The 23,204-nt window shown below is 33.5% G+C and overlaps 1 pseudogene; it reads left to right on the top strand.

Annotated features, from left to right (window-relative positions):
* The first annotated feature begins 21,179 nt into the window (after positions 1 to 21,179).
* LOC149533299 (uncharacterized) lies at positions 21,180 to 22,396 on the top strand (annotated as a pseudogene).
* The last annotated feature ends 808 nt before the right edge of the window (positions 22,397 to 23,204 follow it).

Raw genomic sequence — 23,204 nt, 5'->3', positions numbered from 1 at the left:
TAGAATGTAACAGATCATTCTTAGACATACTTATTATACTTGTGTTATCAAGACATTGAGATAGTATTTTCAAAACATGTTATTATACATTGTGATAACACAAGTACAATAATTAGGTCTAAGAATCTTGTGTTACATTCTAAGACTAAGCATATATTCATTAAGTATCATGTTTTGAGAGAGAAATTTGCTGAGAAAGAAATCAAATTGGAATATGTTAGTACAAAAGAGGAGATTGGAATATATGAGTACAAAAGAACAAATTGAAAATATCTTTACAAAGCTTTTGCCTAAAGATACAATTTAGCATTTATAAGGTATGCTTGGGGTTATTCCCATGCCTACTTTTGAGTAGATGATGTAGAAAGTATATCAATCTAGTAGTGCAAAGAAAATTATTTATTTAGATTGAATGTTGATGTTTCTTGTATGGGGGAGTATCTATGATGAGAAGAGTCGTCAAAGACTTTTGGTAGTTGGTAAAAAGAGGTTTCTTTGAACCCTTGAGTTGGTTGAAGACTTGGAGCCAATGATTGACATAATGAAGCCTTTTTCATTGATGTCAATGCAGGAGAGATTGCATGAAAAGAATCTCCTATGTATGGGGAAGAAGTTTTGTAATATATGTTGAAGGACATTAGGATAGAAATTTCAAAACATGTTACTATACATTGTGATAATACAAGTACAATAAGAATGCCTAAGAATCTTGTGTTACATTCTAAGACTAAGCATATATTCATTAAGTATCATGTTTCATGAGAGAAAGTTGTTGCAAAAGAAATCAAATCGAAATATGTGAGTACAAAAGAAAAAATTACAAATATCTTTACAAAGCTTTTTCCTAAAGATACAATTTAGCATTTACGAGGTATGCTTGGGGTTATTCCCATGCCTACTTTTGAGTAGATGATTTAGAAATTATATCAATCTAGTGGTGCAAATAATATTATAGTTTTGGACTATTCCATGCCACCTTCAACCTTGGTTCAAAGAAACCTAAGATAATCGATCTTTAAATTTTCAAAGTGCTGAGAACTTGTTGATCTTTATGTTTGGGACATGAGAAAGTAAAAGAGGTTTTGGAATAGTTTCATGATAAATATGGTATAGTGTGTGGCTCAACAGATTTAACTACCCATGATGATTTTAAGATTAGATTATTTTTGGAATGGGTATGTGCAGGATCATGGTGTACCAAACTATGGCCTTAAGTGACAGTGAAAAATCAGAAAATCAAGGTTATGTCAACTTGACACATAATGTTAAAGTGGTTATGAACTTTATATCAAAAAGTTGTAAGAAAATAATCTACAGAAAATTGAATGTAGTTTCTAAACTACTAGGCCTTATCAGGAGAAAAAAATAATTGATTGGCCAAAAGTTTGAATTTTACTGCAGTACTACAAAAATTTTAGGGCAAAAATAAAATGTAGGTGTATGTCTAACCACCTTAATCAAAATCAAATGATAATAGTTTTTAAATATAATTATACATGTGAAAATTAGACTCATGCTCAGATGTGACGCATATTTTTTAATATTTTTATTCCAAATAAATAATTAAATATGAATTTTCTACCAAAACTTTTTTGGAAAAAAAAAGTCCCGTGTTTGACCACCTTAACTAATAGAAAATTTTACCAAATTTAATTTTTTAAATTTTTTTATTATACTAGGTGAAGCATAGAATGTGACCCAACTTTTAGATTTAAAAAATGTTATACCGTTTGAAAATTATAGCTGTTTTCAATCAGTATGTCAATCAACACTTTACAATAATCTTCATTGATAATTAACTAATAAATACTTATCAATCTCAGAATTTGACAGAAATTATATTGATGGAATCTCGAGAGTGATATTAAAAAACCTTTTTTGTTTCATTCAATTTCAATCAAAATAACATTGTCAGATGACTACCCGAACTCTAAGGATCACTAAAACCCTCTTCAAACATGTCTTTTGGGTTGACCGAGTAGGCTTGGTAAATACCAAGCCTAATCAGATATCGGATTTGAAATTGGATATTGGATTGAAAATCGGATATCAGATTTCAAATTGGATATTCGATATGGCTAGGTGAATTTTCGTGGAAAATTTGAAATCCCAACTCATTTTGGAGGGAAAACCGGATTTAAGACTTATACCTTATGATTTATAAATTATTTTTATTATATTACTATGTAAATATGTATTATAATATTATATATATATAATAACGTAATGTAAAGATATAACATATAATATTATGTTATTCTCATTATAATCTATAAATATAATTTATATTATTATTATTATTTTTTATAAATATAATAACGTAATATATATATATATATATCTATATAAAAGTATGTTATTAATATATATATAATAACATAATATTTTTATTAAATATAATAAACATATATATATATATATTTATATATATATATATATATGTTATTAATATATATGTATATTATTAATATATATGAGTCAAAGGGGGTCATAGGTTGACCTATGATCCCCTTCGACCAATTGCATAACAACATATATCCCTAGGGTTCCTAGGACCCCTAGTCACATATTAGAATCGTTCTTATGGGTCGAAGGAGGTCATAGGTTGACCTATGACCCCCTTTGATGCATTACATGAAGACATGTCCCTAGGGATCCTAGGACCCCTAAGGACATATTAGAATCGTTCTTACGGATCAAAAGGGGTCATAGGTTGACCTATGACACCATTCAACCCATTAAATGATGACATATGTCCCTAGGGGTCTAGGACCCATAGGGACATATTAAAATTATTTTTATGAGTCAAAGGGGGTCATAGGTTGACCTATGACCCCCTTCGACCCATTAAATGATGACATATGTTCCTAGGGGTCCTAGGGACATATTAGAATCGTCCATATGGGTCAAAGAGCATCATAAGTTGACCTATGACCCTCTTTGACCCATTACATGATGACATATGTCCCTAGGGGTCCTAGCACCCCTAGGGACATATTAGAATCATTCATATGGGTCAAAGGGGCTCATAGGTTGACTTATGATCCCCTTTGACCCATTACATAATGACATATGTCTCTAGAGGTCCTAAGACCCTTAGTGACATATTAGAATCATTCTTATGGGTCGAAGGGGGTTATAGGTTGACCAATGACCCCCTTCGACACATTACATGACAACATATGTCCCTAGGGGTCTTCGAACCCCTAGAGACATATTACAATCGTTCATATGGGTCAAAGGGGGTCATAGGTTGACTTATGACACCCTTCAACCTATTACATGAAGACATATGTCCCTAGGGGTCTTGGAACCCCTAGGGAAATATTAAAATTATTATTATGGATCAAAGGTGGTCATAGGTTGACCTATGACCTGCTTCGACCCATTACATGATGACATATGTCCCTAAGGGTTCTCAAAACCTTAGGGACATATTTGAATCGGTCTTATAGGTCTAAGGGGGTCATAGGTTGACCTATGACCCCCTTTGACCCATTACATGATGACATATGTCCTTAGGAGTCATACGACGCCTTAAGGACATATTAGAATGCTTCTTATGAGTCAAAGGGGGTGATAGGTTGACCTATGACCCCCTTTGACGCATTACATGACGACATATGTCCAAAGGGGTCCTAGGACCCCTAGAGACATATTAGAATCTTTTTTATGGGTCAAATGGGGTCATAGGTTGACCTATGACCCTGTTCAACCCATTAAATGATGACATATGTCCCTAGGGGTCCTAATAGCCCTAGGGACATATTAGAATCATTCATATGGGTCAAAAGGCATCATAGGTTGACCTATGACCCCCTTTGACCCATTACATTATGACATATGTCCCTAGGGGTCCTAACACCCCTAAGGACATATTAGAATCATTCATATGAGTCAAAGGGGGTCATAGGTTTACTTGTGATCCCTTTCGACCCATTACATAATGACATATGTCCTTAGAGGTCCTAGGACCCCTAGGGACATATTATAATCATTCTTATGGGTCAAAGGTGGTCATAGGTTGACCTATAACCCACTTCGACACATTACACGATGACATATGTCCCTAGGGGTCCTCAAAACCCTAGGGACATATTAGAATCGTTCTTATGATTCAAAAGGGGCCATAGGTTGACAATTGACCCACTTTGACACATTACATGATGACATATGTCTCTAGGGGTCCTAGGACCCGTACGAACATATAAGAATGCATCATATGGATCAAATGGTGTCATAGGTTTAGCTCTGATGCCTTTTGACCCATTAAATAACGACATATATACTTAGGGGTCCTATGACACCTAAGGACATATTGCAATCATTCTTATACATCAAAGGGAGTCATAGGTGAACCTATGATCCCTTTCGACTCATTAAATGATGACATATGTTCCTAAGGGTCCTAGGACCCCTAGGCACATATTAGAATCATTCTTATGAGTCAAAGGAGATCATAGGTTGACTTATGACTCCATTCAACCAATTACATGACCACATATGTCCCGAGGGGTCCTAAGACCCCTACAAACATATGTCATCATCTAATGGATTAAAGGGGGTCATAGGTCACCCTATGACCCTCTTCAACACATTACATGATGACATATGTCTCTAGGGGTCCTAAGACACCTAGGGACATATTAGAATGCTTCATATGGGTCAAAGGGTGTCATAGGTTGACCTATGACCCCCTTCGACCTCTTAAATGATGACGTATATAGCTAGGGGTCCTAGGACCCCTAGGGATATATTAGAATCATTCATATGGGTCAAAGGGAGTCATAGGTTGACCTATTACCCCCTTTAACCAATTATATGATGACATATGTCATCATATAATGGGTCAAAGGGGGTCATAGGTCACCCTATTAGCCCCTTTGACCCATATGAAACATTCTAATATGTCCTTAGGGGTGTTAGGACTCCTAGGGACATATGTCATCATGTAATTGGTTGGAGAGGGTTATAGGTCAATCTATGACCCCCTGTGACCCATAAGAATGATTGTAATGTCCCTAGGGGTCTTAGGACCCCTAGCTATATATGTCATCATTTAATAGGTCGAAAGGGGACATAGGTCAACCTATGACACCCTTTATCCCATATGAAGCATTTTAATATGTCCCTAGGTGTCCTAGGACCCCTAGAGACATATGTCATCATATAATGTGTCGAAGTGGGTCATAAGTCAACCTATGACCTCTTTTGACCCATAAGAATGATTCTAATATGTACCTCGGAGACTTAGGACTCCTAGGGACATATGTCATCATGTAATGGGTCGAAGGGGGTCATAGGTCAACCTATGACCCCCTTTGATCCATATGAATGAATCTAATATTTTACTAGGGGTCCTAGGATCTCTAGGGACATATATCATCATGTAATATGTCGAAGGGTGTCATAGGTTAACATATGACCCCCTTTGAGCCATAAAAATGATTCTAATATGTCCTTAGGGGTCCTAAGACCCTTAGGGAGATATGTCATCATTTAATAGGTTGAAGGAGGTCATAGATCAACCTATGACCCGCTTTGACACATATGAAGTATTCAAATATGTTCCTAAGAGTCCTAGGACCTCCATGGACGTATATACTTACGTAATGGGTCGAAGGGTGTCATAGGTCACCCTATAAACCCTATGACCCCTTTTGACTTATTAAAAAGAATCTAATATGTCCCTTGGGGTCTTAGGACCCCTAAGGACATATGTCATCATGTAATGTATCGAAAGGGATCATAGGTAAACCTATGAACCCCTTTGACCCATAAGACCGATTCTCATATGTCCCTAGGGGTCATAGGACCCTTAGGACCCTTAGGGATATATGTCATCATTTAATGAGTCGAAGGGAGTCATAGGTCAACCTATGACCTTCTTTGACCCATAAGAATGATTTGAATATGTCCCTAGGGGTCCTAGGACACCTAGGGACATATGTCATCATTTAATAGATCAAATGGAGTCATACATCACCCTATAACCCTGTTTGACCCATAAGAACAATTCTAATACGTCCCTAGGGGTCCTAGGACCCATAGGGACATATATCATCATGTAATAGGTCAAAGGGGGTTATAGCTCAACTTATGACCCCCTTCGACCCATAAGAATGATTCTAATATGTCCCTAGGGGTCCTAGGACCCCTAGGGATATATGCCATCATTTAATAGGGTGAAGGGAGTCATAAGTCAACCTATGACACTCTTTGACCCATATGAAGCATTCTAATATGTCCTTAGGTTTCTTAGGACCCTTAGGGACACGTGTCATCATTTAATTGATTGATGGGAGTCATAGGTCACCCTATGACCCCCTTTGACCTATAAGAATGATTCTAATATCTCCCTAGGGGTCTTAGGACCCCTAGAGACATATGTCGTTAGGTAATTGGTCGAAGGGGGTCATAGGTCAACGTATGACCCCTTTTGACCCATAAAAATGATTCTAATATGTTTGTACAGGTCTTAAGACCCCTAGGGACATATGTCATCATTTAATGGGTCAAAAGAGGTCATAAGTCAACCTATGACCCCCTTTGACTCATATGAAACATTCTAATATGTCTGTAGGGGTCTTAGGATCCCTAAGGACATATGTCATCATATAATGGTAAGAAGGGGGTCATAGGTCACCCTATGACCCCCTTTGACCCATAAGAACAATTCTAATATGTTCCTAGGGGTCCTTGGACCCCTAAGGACATATGTTGTCATTTAATGGGTAGAAGGGGATCATAGGTCATCATATGAACCCGTTTGACCTATATGAAGCATTCTAATATGTCCCTGAGGGTCTTAGAATCCCTAGGGACATATGTCATCATGTAATATGTTGAAGCTGGTCATAGATCAACTTATGACTCCCTTTGACCCATATGAACAATTCTAATATGTCCCTAGGGGTCTTAAGACTCCTAAGAACATATGTCATCATTTAATGGGTCGATGGGGTCATAGGTCAACGTATGACCCCCTTTGATCCATATGAACGATTCTAATATGTCTTTATGGGTCCTATGACCCCTAGGGACATATGTCATCATATAATGGGTCGAAGGGGTTCATAGGTCAACCTATGACCCCCTTAGACCCATATGAAATATTCTAATGTCCCTAAGGGTCCTAGGACCGATAGGGACATACATCATCATGTAATAGGCCATGAACAATTCTAAGATGTTCCTAGGGGTTCTAGGACTCCTAGGGAAATATGTCATCATGTAATTGGTCAAAGAACTATGACCTCCTTTCACCCATAAGAATTATTCTAATATGTCCCTAGGGCTCCTAGGACCCCTAGGGACATATGTCGTCATTTAATGGGTCGAAGGGGGTCATAGGTCAACCTATGACCCCCTTTGATCCATATGAATGAATCTAATATGTTCCTAGAGACATATGTCATGAGGTGATATGTTGAAGGGGGTCAGAGGTTAACCTGTGGCCCCCTTTGAGCCATAAAAATGATTCTATTTGATCATTTGATGGGTTGAAGGGGGTCATATGTCAACCTATGACATGCTTTGATCTGTATGAAGCATTATAATATATCCCTAGGGGTCCTAGGACTCCTATGGACATATGTCGTCAGGTAGTGGGTCGAATGGGGTCATAAGTTAGAAGGACCTCTTTTGATTGATTGATTGATTAGAAGGATTCTAATATGTCCCTAGGGGTCTTAGTACCCCTAGGGACATATATCGTCATGTAATGGGTCGAAGGGGGTTATAGGTCAACCAATGACCCCCTTTGACCCATAAGAACAATTCTAATATGTCATTAGGGGTCCTAGCACCCCTAGGGACAAATGTCATTATTTAATGGGTTAAAGGGGGTCATAGGTCAACCTATGACCCTGTTGATGCATAAGAACAATTCTAATATGTCCATAGGGGTCCTAGGACCGGTAGGGACATATGTCATCATTTAATGTGTCAAAGGGGGTCGTTGGTAAAACTATGACCCCCTTTGACCCATATGAAGGATTCTAATATGTCCTGTAGGATCCTAGGACCCCTGGGGACATATGTCATCATGTAATGGGTCAAACAGGGTCATAGGTCAATCTATGACCCCCTTTAACCCATATGAATGATTCTAATATGTTCCTAGGGATCCTAGGACCCCTGGTTACATATGTCATCATGTAATGGGTCAAAAATTCTAATATATCCCTAGGGTCCTAAGACCCCTAGGGATATATGTTGTCATTTAATGGGTCGAAAGGGGTCATAGGTCAACCTATGACCTTGTTTGACCCATATGAAACATTCTAATATGTCCCTAGGGGTCCTAGGACCCCTTGGGACATATGTCATTATGTAATGGATCAGAGGTGGTTATAGGTCAACCTATGACCCTTTTTGACTCATAAGAACGATTGTAATATGTCCCTAGGGCTCCTAGGACCCCTAGCTATATATGTCATCATTTAATAGGTTGAAGGGGGTCATAGGTCAACCTATGACACCATTTGATCCATATGAAGCATTCTAATATGTCCCTAGGTGTCCTAGGACCCCTAGGGACATATGTCATCATGTAATGTGTCGAAGAGGGTCATAAGTCAACCTATGACCCCATTTGACCCATAAAAATGATTCTAATATATCCCTAGGGGTCTTAAGACCCCTAGGGACACATGTCATCATCTAATGGGTCGAAGGGGGTCATAGGTCACCCCATGAGCCCCTTTGACCCATAAGAATGATTCTAATATGTCTCTAGGAGTCCTAGGACCCCTAGAGACATATGTTATCATTTAATGGGTCAAAGGGGGTCATAGGTCAACCTATGACCCCCTTTGACCCATATGAAGCATTCTAATATGTTGCTAAGTGTCCTAGGACCCCTAGGGATATATGTCATCATGTAAATTGTCGAAGGGGGTCATAGGGTTTCAAACCATATGAAAGATTCTAATATGTGCCTAGGGGTTTTAGGACCCTTAGGGACATATGCTATTGTGAAATGTGTTGAAGGGGGTCATATGTCACCCGATGGTCCCCTTCAATTGATACGAATGATTCTAATATGTCCCTAGGGGTCTTAGGACTCCTAAGGACATATGTCATCATGGAATGTGTCGAAGGTGGTCATTGGTCACCCTATGACCCCATTCGACCCATAGAAATGATTCTAATATGTCCCTAAGGGTCCTAGGACCTCTAGGGGCAAATGTCATCTTGTAATATGTCAAAAGGGTTCATACGTCATCTTGTGACCCACTTTGATCCATATAAACTATTTTAATGTCCCTAGGGGTCCTAGGATCCCTTAGGGACATATGTCATCATGGAATGTGTCCAAAGTGGTCATAGGTCATCCTATGAGCCCTTTTGACCCATACAAATGACTCCAATAGAAATAATATAGTAAAAATAATAATAATATAGTATAACAATCATATATATATATATAATTTATAGATTATAATAATAATAACATAATATGTTATATATTATAATTTACATATGATAATAATAATAATAATATGTTATAGATTATAATTTATATATGATAATAATCATAATATGTATTAATAACATATATATATTATATTACGTTATTATATTTAATAAAAATATAGTAAAAATAATAATAATATATATTATATTTATAGATAATAATAATAATAATAACATAATATATTATTATATATTAATAGATTATATATTATATCTTTATGTTACGTTATATATATATATATATATATATATATAATATATATAATATTATATTATTATATAATATATAGATTATATATTATTTTATATATAATAGTTATGTTATTATATTATATATTTATAGATTATAGATTATATCTTTACATATTTCATAACTCAAATTAGTTATATCACTTACAAATTTGTTTTTCCCTCTAATTTTTGTGTCTTTTCCCTCCAATTTTTATGTCGCTGATATCGGATATCAGATCTCATATTGGATATCCGATATGAGATCCGATATTCGATCTCATATCAGATATTACTATCTCAAATTGGATATCCGATAAGGCTTGGACCTTACTTTCCAGGTTTGTTACCTGGATAGGTGAAAAAAGTTAGAGCAGATTTTGAAGCACTTTTAGATGTGTTCAAACTCTATTTTTTTCACATTGCCACTTTTTGGCACACCATGATCCTGCACACTTGTGGATTGTCCCTTATCAGATCGTAGAAAGTCTGGGAGAAAATAGTTTTAGGCTGAGTTCCTTATAGGAGGAATTGGTTTTGTTGCTAGTCAATGAGTAATTTATGAAGCATTACTTTGAAGACTAAAAAATAAATTAAAATTTTAAAAAAATAAAAATAAATCTATAAGCATGTTTATTTTTGCAAGTGTATTTTTTTCATAAGTGTTTTTATTTTTACAAGCAATTTTCTTTTCAATTGCATGTTTTTTTTCAAAGTTGCATCAGTCCAGGGGTTAGGTGCATCTAAGATTTTATCTTGACATATCTTAATTAACCACTCTTTTTTTTTCAACTATTGTTAAGAGATATTTCTTTATCAATTTTTTTTTTCTTTTCAATTTTTGTTTCTTATACTAAGGAATGGATGTTACCTGTAGTAATAGGGGATTTTTAGTCCTAGATTTGGAATTGTAGATCAACAAGTTCTTAACACTTTGCAAATTTAAAGATTGGTTATCTTAGGTTTCTTTGAACCAAGGTCAAAGGTAGCAAAGAATAGTCCAAAACTTACTGATTCAAACAAAAGGGTCTTCTCAAATGAATTGTTAAGATTGTTGTTCAGCGTGAGAGTTTCTAAAATGTTCTTAAAAGAGGAATGCAAGGCATGTTCACGAAAGATCAAATTTGAGAAATGACACCAATGTCTTCACCACATAGTCTAAGTGTGGCCAAGGTATAGAAAGAAAATAAAATAAAGAAATGTTTTAAGAATGAAGGATTCTACAAAGCTTGAGAAAGGTAATTTGACTATAGGGATATGTACTCTAAATAAGCTATCTAACATCAAAACCATTGCTTCATTGAAGAATCAAATGGTAACATTACGAGCTACAAGAAGCAAGTATTCAAAATATTACGTAGGACTTTAAAAGGAAAGTGACAACCTACTAAGAGCCCTCCAAACTAATTCTCTCATCTGGTTAGACAAAGGATTGATAAACAACTTTCATGAAGATTCCCAATGAATGGATTGGAAGGGGTGGAAGATTGTCTCCAAGTTGTCAAATTTTTTTGGTAGACTAGATTCTGATATGTCAAAGGAAATGAATACACTAAACACACACTGAACTTTGAGATTCAAGATTCTAAGATTTTTTTTAAATGACTCAAATTATGCTTGCAATATTTGCGATTCAGTTGGTGTTTGACACATATCAGAAGAGTGTTTGTTGATGAAGAAATATCTTTGTAATTTCTTTCTTTTTTGGGGCTATTTTTTGTGGTTTCATAATGCACACCCCATTTTTCCTAGAAATGAGGTTTGAGTTTTATCTAGGGTTTGGCCTAGTGTCATTGGTCAAATCCATGTCCCAATTTGTAAACCTAGATCCTAAAAATCACTAAGGGGATAAGTCATTTTTTACAAGAAAAATGATGCACTAGCACACCTCATTAGGTACACTAGTGCACCAAATACTATAGGCAAAGAAAATTCTCTTGGAAAGTGCACAATAATACAATAATGTAGTAGTGTAGCTACACATCTCCAAGAGCTACGCTGGGTAATGAGTTTATAAAACCTAGTACCCCCACCCCTTCTCACCTTCATTATTTTCTCTAAGCTCCAGTCTCCCACATTTGCATATCTCCTCATGTCTATTCCTACACCTAACCACCTTTGCCACCTATACCCAATAAAATACAAAACATTAAAACACCAAGTTAAGGTACATAGCTACACACCTTTTCTCTTTAAAAAAATATTGAAAAAAATAAAATCATTAAAAAATCTTAAGACTCACATTGAAGTAAAGGTTTACAATTGTGCACCTATTTAGATGCATAGTTGCACGCCTTTATACCAAAAAGCATCCCTTACAAAGGAATAAAGGGTGTGCATTTAGCACAACGCATGAGGTGCACTAAATATGCACCCTTTTGTGCTTAAGTATTCTAAGGGTATGCACTTGACACATCTTAGAGGTGTGCTAGGTGTGCCTTTGTTGCATTTTAGGGATAAAATTAGCTTTTTAATTTTTTTTAACACTTAGGGTTTTTTGGTTTTTTTCATTTTGTCATTAGGTTTGGTATTAATTGATTTTTATTTTAATTTAGACTAATAGATGTAATTTTTGTGAAAATTCAATGGCTTCTTCATCATCCTCCCTTGCTCCATGGATGGTCCCAAAACCAGTGGTGTTCAAGTTTCAACGTGTTTTGACAAAGTTACAATTCCAAGATCATTATTTAGAGATCTAGGACATCAAACTTGGTCATAAAAATTGGAACACATGCTTGGTATTATGCAATAAGCCTAAAGAAATGTTCACATTGATATTTTCTCTTATTTGATCAAGACTAGTTAGTGGAGCATCACATGAGTATCATTAGAATCTTTAGAATTGATCATGACACTGGTAGGAAGCTATGTCTTTGAAGAAAGGACCATGAAAAGAATTATTGGAGAGATCTTACTAGATCTTTGACTTAAGAACATAGGAAAGGTGTTCCATCCTCCAAAGGTAGACTAGTCTATCAAACTAACCTATCACTAGGTAGAAATATGATCAAGAAAAGTGGACATGAGGAGAGGTTACATGAAAGAAGATATTAGATATTAAATAATACTCTTGAGTAGAGTCATGGGTTTTCCACCATTGGGACACCTAAATATATGGATGGTGCACTTTATTGGGACTGTCAAGATAGCGAAGATGCTAATTGATTAGGCTTCCATTCTTAGTGAGAACATGGATGAGTAGCTGGTGATAGTTAAGAATAATTGTAGGTTTTACATGACAACATATTTGGTATACCAACTAGTTAAGAGGGTGATGAATTATCTAGGATTCTCTAAAAAGGATAGTATGCAAGTGCAAATGCATGGCCCTACATAGTATATCCCTTGTTGGTGAAGAAAAAGCTTTCAGAGTACTATAAGGAATACAAGATAGTAAATGATGCATTTATATTTGCAATTATATTATTCATTGGAGGAAATTATATGAAGAGGATTGCAGAGGAGGTAGTGAGAAAGATTTTAGAAGTTGGAGCATACTACATCTAGTATCAAACATTCACCTATTTGATTGTAGTGGATACCATTATCAATCCCAAGAAGCTCCTTAGATATCTAGGTGAAACTTATAATGTTGGGGATGTCTCAACAACTCTTGTTTGCTTACGATAGAGTAAGAAAGAATCATAAAATAACATGGGTATGGCCTATTACTATAGGACCATTTAGTCTGGTCCAGAGACAAGATATTTAATTCTTTGAGATTGAATAGGATCAGTATCCCTTGGAGGAATATAACTCTCCTTGCCCTTGTTTTGATGAAATTGGAAGAGTACAGTATTTGGCTAGCAAGACATTTCAACATGAAGATGCAATGGAGGACCACTGGATAAATATAGTAGATGAGTATGATATGTAGGATGACTCTCTATCTAGCAATGAGTTCCTTGAAGATAGAGGTTCCTTTGAATTTTTGTAATGAGATACTGAGGATGTCTTTGATCCATTGTTCAATAGGGATAAGATTGTTGATTGACCTGTTATGAATGTTGAGATTGATAAGGAAGAAAACTCAGACATTAATCATAGGGTTAGGCATGTTATCAAATTGACCAAGGATTTGGTTAAGATACCTTTCAAATTAGATCAAATTCATCTAGTGGTAGACTTCCACACTACGCCCTAGCTAGCAAGATGTTGAGGAGCTAAGATAATAGTGCCCAATTTTATAGCTCAATCAATAGCAAGGCCAAATATAGTACATCAAATTGATAAAGATGTTAGATATTCTAGGGCTCAAAAAGATAAAGGCAAGAGAAAGAGAACTTATCCTCAACAAATTGATCTAGAAGAAAAATTAACTCAAGCACTACCATAGCCCAGGGTAAAAAAATGTACAAGGGTCAAACAATATTGAAGCTATACAAACCCAATACAATCCTCAAGTGCCACCAATTGAACAATGGCAATGAGAAGCTAAAACAAAAGTATGAGAAGTGTTTTCACTATAGCAAGAGGCACAAGCTTCTCGATCTGCTCCTAAGATTAAAAAAAAATCAAGACTCTAGTCGAGAGGAGATAAAAGGTGATTAGAAGAGTTATTCCTTTCCCATCAATCCTAGAAGCTATCCTAGAAGAAGAGGAAGGAGAGGATGATGTGGATGAAGTAGATAACCTTCCTTTGAACTAGAGGACTCATCTTGCCAGAGCTACAAAGTTGGAATGGAGAAGAAGCTCCACAATTACACCAGCATGCATTTCGAAGAAGCCTATTCAATCTACTACATTAGAAGATGAGCTATAGTAATGGATTGATGAGTATGAAGGTGAAGGCACTGATTTCTTTCAAATGTCATATTTTTATTTTATTTTTATTGGTACTAAATTGGTGGGAAACAAAATAAGGGATACTCAAACTAATAAACCTCAATAGTAGGACTAGAGTCAATTAGCACATGAGCTACAAGGACCAAAAGTAGCTCTACTCTTCATAAATTAGGATACATTTTGCATGGATAAAGGTTCTACTACTCCTCTCCCTCCAAGAAATGAAGAAGAACAAGTTTGAGTTGAATGAGAGGAAAAGTGACAATAAATACCCATAGATGAAGCATTAGAAGAAGACCAAATATGTCAATAGCATCAACAGACTTCTAAAGACACAAAGGTGAGAATTGTGGACTCCACAAACATAGAGACTCTTGATGTGGATCTATCATAAAAGGAGAAAAGTAGAGAAAATTCCTTTTTCTTCAGAACGAAAATCTCCAATGGAGCATATCCCAAGATGGCTAAGAAAAGAGGTGATAAGGAAAAAAAGATAACAATATGATACTAAGGAAAGAATAAGAGAATTAATTGAAGTTCTTAGAAAACCTAAGTCATTGCAAAAGTTGCACGAGCATTGGCCTTCATTATGAGTGATCAGAACTTGGATTTATTTTTTCACATTGGTATACCTCCTCTACAAAAAGATTTTGAAGAATTCAATTCAAACGATTATCAAATTAGGGAGGTTTATCTTGGGTAACCCACGTTGGACACTACTAAGTTGATGGTGACAACTAGGATTAAAGAAGTGTTTAGGGACTCAAAACAAGATGATACAGAATTGATAACACTTTGAAAATAGAATGAGATCCTAAAAGGATATCTAAATGAAGTTGTTGGTCCCTTAGATCTTAAAAATCCTAAAGAGACTTTGAATTTATCACTAAAGAAAAGGGATAGGGAGATAGTGTAACTTGATCCAATTTTGAGAGCTTGTCAGCAAGGGTGAGAAAATTTTGAAGAGAAAAGTGTGCAGATTATACAGGACAATCTTAAGCTCCTCCACCATATGCAGGATAATGTGGATAAGTTGGTAGCCATTTTGAATCAAGATTTTGGTTTGATGGATAAATTACATACTTGGGGTAAATACCTATAAGCATTACAATCAATCAAGGCCAAAGGTATTAGATGTTAATGGAGGTACATACACAATGGAGGAGTTAGATAAAATTGATGATTAGATAGAGGAGATTGCACATGGAAATAAAGTAAACAAAACATTACATACAAAAATTCATAAGCTCAAGGATCAAACCCAAGAGAAAATTTTAGAGGCAGAGAAGCATTATAGTGATGCATGCTTAGGTAGTTTTGAATATGACTCAAGGGACAAATTGATGTTTGTAGAAATAGTTGTTGAATAGTTTCGAAAGACTTTTGAAGAAGCTTCTAATGATGATGATATTAGAAAAGCATTAAAATGGAAGAAGCATTACTAGATTTACAAGTGAAACTGGGAGATTTTGCCACTTGTACAAAAACAAAAAATATATTACTAAATAAACTGCTAAAAATTATAGATATGTGACTAATTTTAATCACATGACTTATGGTAGTTTATTGCCGAACATTTGTCTCTCAACCAAATTTATGACTAGATTATTTTAATCAATGATTAGGTCATTAATTTAGTCATTTATTGTTGTTACTTGGTAGTTTATATGGTAGTTTATTTGGTAATTTTGGCAATTTATTTGGTAGTATATTTGGTAGTTTTGGGTAGTCTATATGGTAGTATATTTGGTAATTGATTTGGCAGTATATTTGGTAGTTTCTTGGGTAGTATATTTGGTGGTTTATTTGTTAGTTTATTTGGTAGTATATTTGGTAGTTTATTTAATCATTGATTTAGTCATATTAGGGCACAATGGATTTGAACCACCATTCTCCTACTTATAAGGTAGGTACTCTTCCATTGAGCTAGTACCCTTTAAAGAATAATGCAAAAAAATGACAAAGTTGTCTTCCCAACATTAGATCTATCATGATCATGGTCACTATAACATGATATACTCTTCTCAAAAAACACAAATTTTAGTTATTATAAAAATAAAAAAATCTAAATCTTTATCAATACTAATTCAACAATTGTAAATTCCTTTTGTTCAAACATTTTAAAATTATATTTCATGTCAATTACACTTCTCTAAATTATTTTTGTCATAGACTCTTATAAAATATAATTTGGAGCACTTTGCCCACACACAAGTATTATTTCTTTTGCTAACTTCTTAGAAAAAGATACCAATGATTAGGCAATTTATGTCAAGAAATTTGACATTTACATTAAATAAAAACATCAAACCCATTAAAAAATCACATCTATTAAAAACTATGAAACACAATCAATTGAAATACTCACTTTTTAACACTGGAGGTACCAAAGGATCAAATATTTCCTCTTCCTTATGCTCAGATGGGTGCTAAAAGTATTCATTACACCTAATGTTGACATTTATTGAACCTTAGTCTACAAACAACATAAAAATAGCAATTTGATAAAAACGAGGCACATGAAAAGACAACTTTTATCAATGATCTATAATTAAGTTATTCCTAGTAATATGAAAAGTGATCCTAATTCATAAATGCAAAAAAAAGAACTAAATAATATGTTCATGATAAATTTCTTTAAAAAACCTATAACAAAAGGAAATAATGAACTAGCAAAGTTTGGTAGGCAATGGCTATGCTTCACTTATTGATAACCCCAATTATGGAATAAGCCCTAGAACCACACATTGATGGATCTTGAGATGGTTGATGATAACCATAAACTTTATATCCATGACCATAATGCAATGTCCCTTTTTAAAAGCTAGATTTGAATGATGATAGAGCCTAAATACAAAGTTAAACAAAAACTTAAATTAAATATAATCATAATCATAATAATAATCATGTTAAACAAATAAATAATAATACATTATGAAATATTATTATTCAAATTATTATAATAAAGAAAGAAAATATAAATAATAATATTACATAATATAATTTATTATTACAAATATGATTAAGGTGTAATATATAACATAATATTATGAATCATCCATTTTAAGATGATGAACAAAATTAAAATAGAATAGTAAATTATGACTATAATCTTATGCCAAGTCAATATTTTAATATTGCATATATAATAATAATATAATTAATATAAAAAATATAACATATAAGTAGCTTACATTTCCATCACAATTGGGCACTTCTCGATAGTCATTTGCATCCACAAAAAATAATTAGTGGATGCAAATTAAACCTATTTTGGGGGAAAAAACTAGGGTTTTCAGAGAATGCCCAACTATATTTCCATATCTATATCCCATTCAAGATAAAACACTTAACATAAAATGATCAATTGCATAAAAAAAATGCAAAAAATGATGTACAAAATATTCAATTTAAATCAAATTACCCCTTACATCTAGAATGTAATATCAATGTGGCAGAGTAACATCCAAATTGTAATGTTAGGAGGCATGTTTGTTGATTTCTTTGGTATGTTCTAGCTAATCTCTTTATTAGTTGCAAAAACTGAAGTATTCTCTCAAGGAGATGATGTGGATTAATGCATCATCTATTCTACTAATGTCATTTGTTTCTATCTATGCATAAGAAATGTGGAGGATAGTTGTATTCTGGAGACCTTGCAAAAAATCAATATTCACTATACTCTAGTATAACCCAATGTCATTTTTTATAAATACCCACTCAATCAAATACAAGGGCAGTAGAATTCTTGCTAGGCAAATAAAATTAGACATACAAACTCTAGATCTATAACAATTTTTAGTTAATCAAAAAGCTAGCCCTATAGATGAGTGTGATGTTAAGGATGCAAAACTATAGACTATTGTTAGCAAATGAGTCAAGGAATGAAATGATCATTAAATGGATCCCTCATTACTCAATCCATGTGCACTGAGAAAAAGTGTATTAAACTCTTAAAACAGAGTGAAATGAATGCCCACCCCCAAAAAGAAGGATGATTCTTAATTGAACATTAACTAAAGGGATAAATCAACAATCATAATAAAAATAAGCATAATGATAATCAATAGTCCAACTACAAGTAAGCATACTTGGTGTTGGCTCCATCGATTTTGATAAGCATCATAGTCTAGGATATTGAGCCAAAGGTCATCTGAGATAGATGTGAGCATCTAAAATGTGTAAAATTGGAAGGTAACTTAGACTTGGCCAAAGGGAAATTGGAAGGTGACTTAGACTTTTCCCCAAGGGAAAGAGCTTCTTTCAATGGTGATAATGGAGATTTTTCTACTAATGAAAGAGATGGTTCTATGAAAAAGGTAGGTCCAAATTTCTTTGGTTATAGGTTTGATAAATCAAATCTAGGAAATAAAACAGATGTGGGGCAATCATCTTATGTCTGAAGATGAAGACATTTATTTCCTAAATATGCTTTTTTTATAGTTGGGAAATTAGTGATAAGCCCATATACTTTGGAAACTTGTACAAAATAATTGATTTCCATTGTTTGATATGAGAGCAAATTAAAGGCTTTCATTTCACAAGATATAGACAAAAATTAACATATTATGATGGTAAAAGCACTTGACAATGGTTGAAAAACATAACATAAAGCAATTATTTGCATTTCTAAAATAAAAAACTACATGATAGTACTATTGTATTTGCAAGTTTCTTGATCTAATTTCTGGAAGAACTAGATATAATAAAATTAGTTTCAAGTACTTTATAAATAAGCTTAATTTTTGTTCTTTCTTAAATTGTAGAAGCACAATGCTATCATTAGATTGTATCATGATCTTGTACAAATAATTATTATATTCAATTGTATCTAATGCATAGAGAGTTGAATTTTTAACATGAAAGTTACGTTCTAATATTATTTCCTACACATTCTCAATGCTAATAAGAACAACAATATTTTCTTATTTTGTGAATTTATGAAAATCAATCAATGTCATGCATTTCCCAACATTAGCTTTTGTAGGATTTTGATAAAGCTGATAATATTTCTCATATTTACTAGATATCTTTATTTTCAAGCTTTGAATTTCCTTCTAGGTGAGATCAAATGTGAAGTTTCCTTGATCCTCCTAGATGGTTGTAATTATTTTCAAATGAGAAGGATAAAACGTAGGGTTTGATGCTATGATTGTCCCCACAAAATGGTATGGTGATTTCCTATAGAATGTGATGCTATATTTTTTTATCTAGACACTAAAATCAATATAATCAACAAGAGATCATAGCTGACGGTAAAACTTATGAGATAGAACATTGGTGGTATGATTAGAAATAAGAAAAGTGAAGACTAATCAGAACGAGAATAGGGGCACCATTTCAATCTTAAAACTACTTGTGGGATAACGGAGTTTTAATGCAATAGTGAGAAAAAGAAATATATATGGACCAAAAATGTATTAGGCATTTACTTCCCTTGACACTGAAATCAAAATAAACTATAGGCTTCTCTCTTCCACATTTCTTATATTTCATGTAATATGACTTCCAAAGTTGAATATTGTGTGATTTCCATTTAGTATGACTTTAGAGGTTAAAGAATGTGTAATTTCTATATGAATCAAATAATAAAAGAATTAGTGGGTTTCTCTTAATACAATATGAACATATTATTTAGTTTGGGCTTGCTTGGGAAGTGGCACCAAAATATATCTATATGAGATGGTATGAGATTTTTCTTCATATACAGGTAAATTAAAATTTTCCTTAGCCACAAAGTCCATGGTTTATTAATCTTCTATAACTTCATTTTTCATATTTTTAGTTATTAATAACTTCAATGCTTTAGGGATAAGCTATTAATTTATCCTCTTTGCTAAAAATAAAAGATTTCATGGGGTTTGGGAATACTTCTGATTAAATTTTAAGTTTTGGAATCTTTCTTGTAGACCATTCTTGGTAATTCAAAGAATTATCATAGTCATATTATTTATAGATAATGAGTCAAAGTTGGTATAATATGGGGTGATTAAATACAAGAATGTGATCTAACCTGTTGCCTAGCTATGTATGAACTTTGGAATGCATAAGCAGTCCTAGATTTATTAAATTTTGAAACTGTAATGTTGTACTACAAACTTGGAGCCTCTACTACATGTTGTATTTAAGGCTACAAACTTATGTATGATGTGAAATATTTATATCAATTATGTTTATTAAGAAATTCAATGTTTTCAATTGTTCATTCATCACAATTATTTATCAAATCATATATGTGTCTCAAAATGCCTAATCAATGAATATAAATTACATAGTGTAATCTTTCACATAAAATATACCTTCTGAAAACTTCATTTAAAATTCTACAATAGCTATAGATATTTTCCCCACACACACACACACACACACACACACACACAATATGTGTGTGTGTGTGTGTGTGTGTGTGTGTGTGTGAGATTGAATATTACATCATTTATTATTACTAAAGTAAATATCTCAAAAAATATCTTTGAGAATAATGTTTGAAAGTGGACTTTGAAATCACTTATCATCGAGTTCTAATTTATGGTCTCAATTATCTAATTTTATTTCCACCATTTACAATATTTTGTATCATTATTTGAGTAGCTAGATGATTTGGAAGATTCACTGTACAATATTATTGTTAGTACATTTTATTAGAAACAACGTATGATTATAAAAATATTTTCAAAAAAGTTCTAATGGGAAATGTTATTCTTTGTATTGGGGGCATTGATTATCAAGGTTAAAAAAAAAATTTGTTAGCTTTAGGTGCCTATACACAAAGAGAGAGAAATCTTAAAAAGAAACACTAGCTATTATGTCAACCATCTACAAAAAAAAAAATCAGGTTTTTGAAAGGAAAAATCATCTCCCAAGATAAGGGATTTCTATTGAAGATAATGATAGAGAAGGTGATGGATCTCTCATAAAAACATAGGCCAAGATCATGCTTCAAACCCTTCTCCAAAAATAGATTGGAGCAAGTTCTATTTGATGAGTCCAAACAAAACTTCTCTTGCACAATTTCAAGAAAATGAGATTCAACATATAGAAGAAAGAAATTGTCAATAGTCTAGTATTAGTTTATTATCTCATGCATGCTTACTAATGATAAAAATAAGTGAAAGTGATATGGTCCAAATCTTTCCTTTTTTCTGCAATTACTTGAAGAGGAGCAACAAAAAACATATACAAATTTCTCAAATTAGGTTACTGAGGTTGGTGGCAGGCATCATAATTATGGTAGGCACAAAGAAGAGTTCAAGGCATCTATAATGTGAGGGAAAGAGAAATTGAAACAAATTTCCCATCTTTCAACTAGAGAGAGTGTATGCGGTAAGCCTTTATTGAATATAGTTGAGCTGAGTGAGTTATTCAAGGAAATACACCTCAACAATGTGGTCGTGATGAAGCTCCTTATCAATTTAACCATCCTATAGCATATGTATTTTCTAGACCTACACTTGATGTAATTGATTTATATATGTATTTGGAGGAAACACAAGCATTGTACAAAGACAAATCAAAGAGAAATAAAGATCCAATTATATTTGGAAACTCTGAAACAAGGGAGGAGAATTCCAAGTACAAATGGAAGTGCCAAACAACAATAGTCTCACTTGTGACTTAATTTCAAAGGAAAGAAAAATTGTCAAACAAGCTTTTAGAAGATGAAAATCATGAGATATTTGGTGACAAGTTGTAAAATTCCATTCCTCATAAGATTTCTCATATCCTTTACATCAAGAATCTATCCTTTGATGTAAAGAAAAAAAATCTTTTTTTAAAAATTTTTTTATTCCAACATCTTAGATATAAATTACTATTCTGCCTTATACAACATGGGCAAATGAAAGGGAAAGCTTTTGTTACATTTACATATTCTAATACAGTGGCACAAGCCTCTAAAATATGACATTTCTTTAATGATTATATAACTATTTAAAACTAAGGTTTGGAGTTAAAATGCTTGTTGGGATAAGGTGACTCAACCTTACCACATTTTATTGTTTTATTTGTGTTTTCTTGGATAGTTGCTAAATGAAGCTGGATTCTTTTACAAGAAAAGACTTGGACTAGAAAAACAAAAAGCTTCTATTTTTTGGTGATTTATTCTCTTATTATTTGTTTTTATCCAAGGGTTGTGCATAAGGAAGTTTCTAAAATAATTTGTAGATGTGTTGAATGTAGATGCTTTAGAAATTGTTTCCTCTTGTATGAAAACACTATAAATAAAAAGCATTGTAGTAGATAATGGAGAGAGAGATGAGAAGTTATTTGCATAGGGTTATGCTACCAGATTTTCTCTAGAATGGAGCAAGATGTATATTTTAATGTGAATGCTGAAAATGTATTGTAACTTGTTGCTGAATAGTACATTAGCTTGATTGTTTGGAGGGTGGGGTTTTTACATGGAAAGGTTTTCCCCACATATATTTGTATTCTCTATTCTATCTTATTCTTCTATTCTTATGATTGTAGAATAATAATTTTTATGTTGTAATGCTACTAAAATTTATTTAGATCAGTAAATTTCAATCACTTTCCTTTAAGATTTTAATTGTGGGAAATCAACTATGTTTGTTTCTGCTTTTATGGCATAGTAGCATGCACTTGTATTTTCTTATTAGAAGTTGTTCAAGGAACTATTATATACAAGATGTCCATTCTAATCTCAAATGAATTTCTAGGGTGCTCTTACTTCCCTTCAATTGGTATCAAAG

Source organism: Cupressus sempervirens, chromosome 10 (assembly GCF_028749045.1).
Source record: "Cupressus sempervirens isolate cs-2001-9-10 chromosome 10, ASM2874904v1, whole genome shotgun sequence".
Lineage (NCBI taxonomy): Eukaryota > Viridiplantae > Streptophyta > Pinopsida > Cupressales > Cupressaceae > Cupressus > Cupressus sempervirens.
The sequence above is the reverse complement of the archived record's forward strand: the minus strand, read 5'-3'. Positions and strand labels throughout refer to the sequence as shown.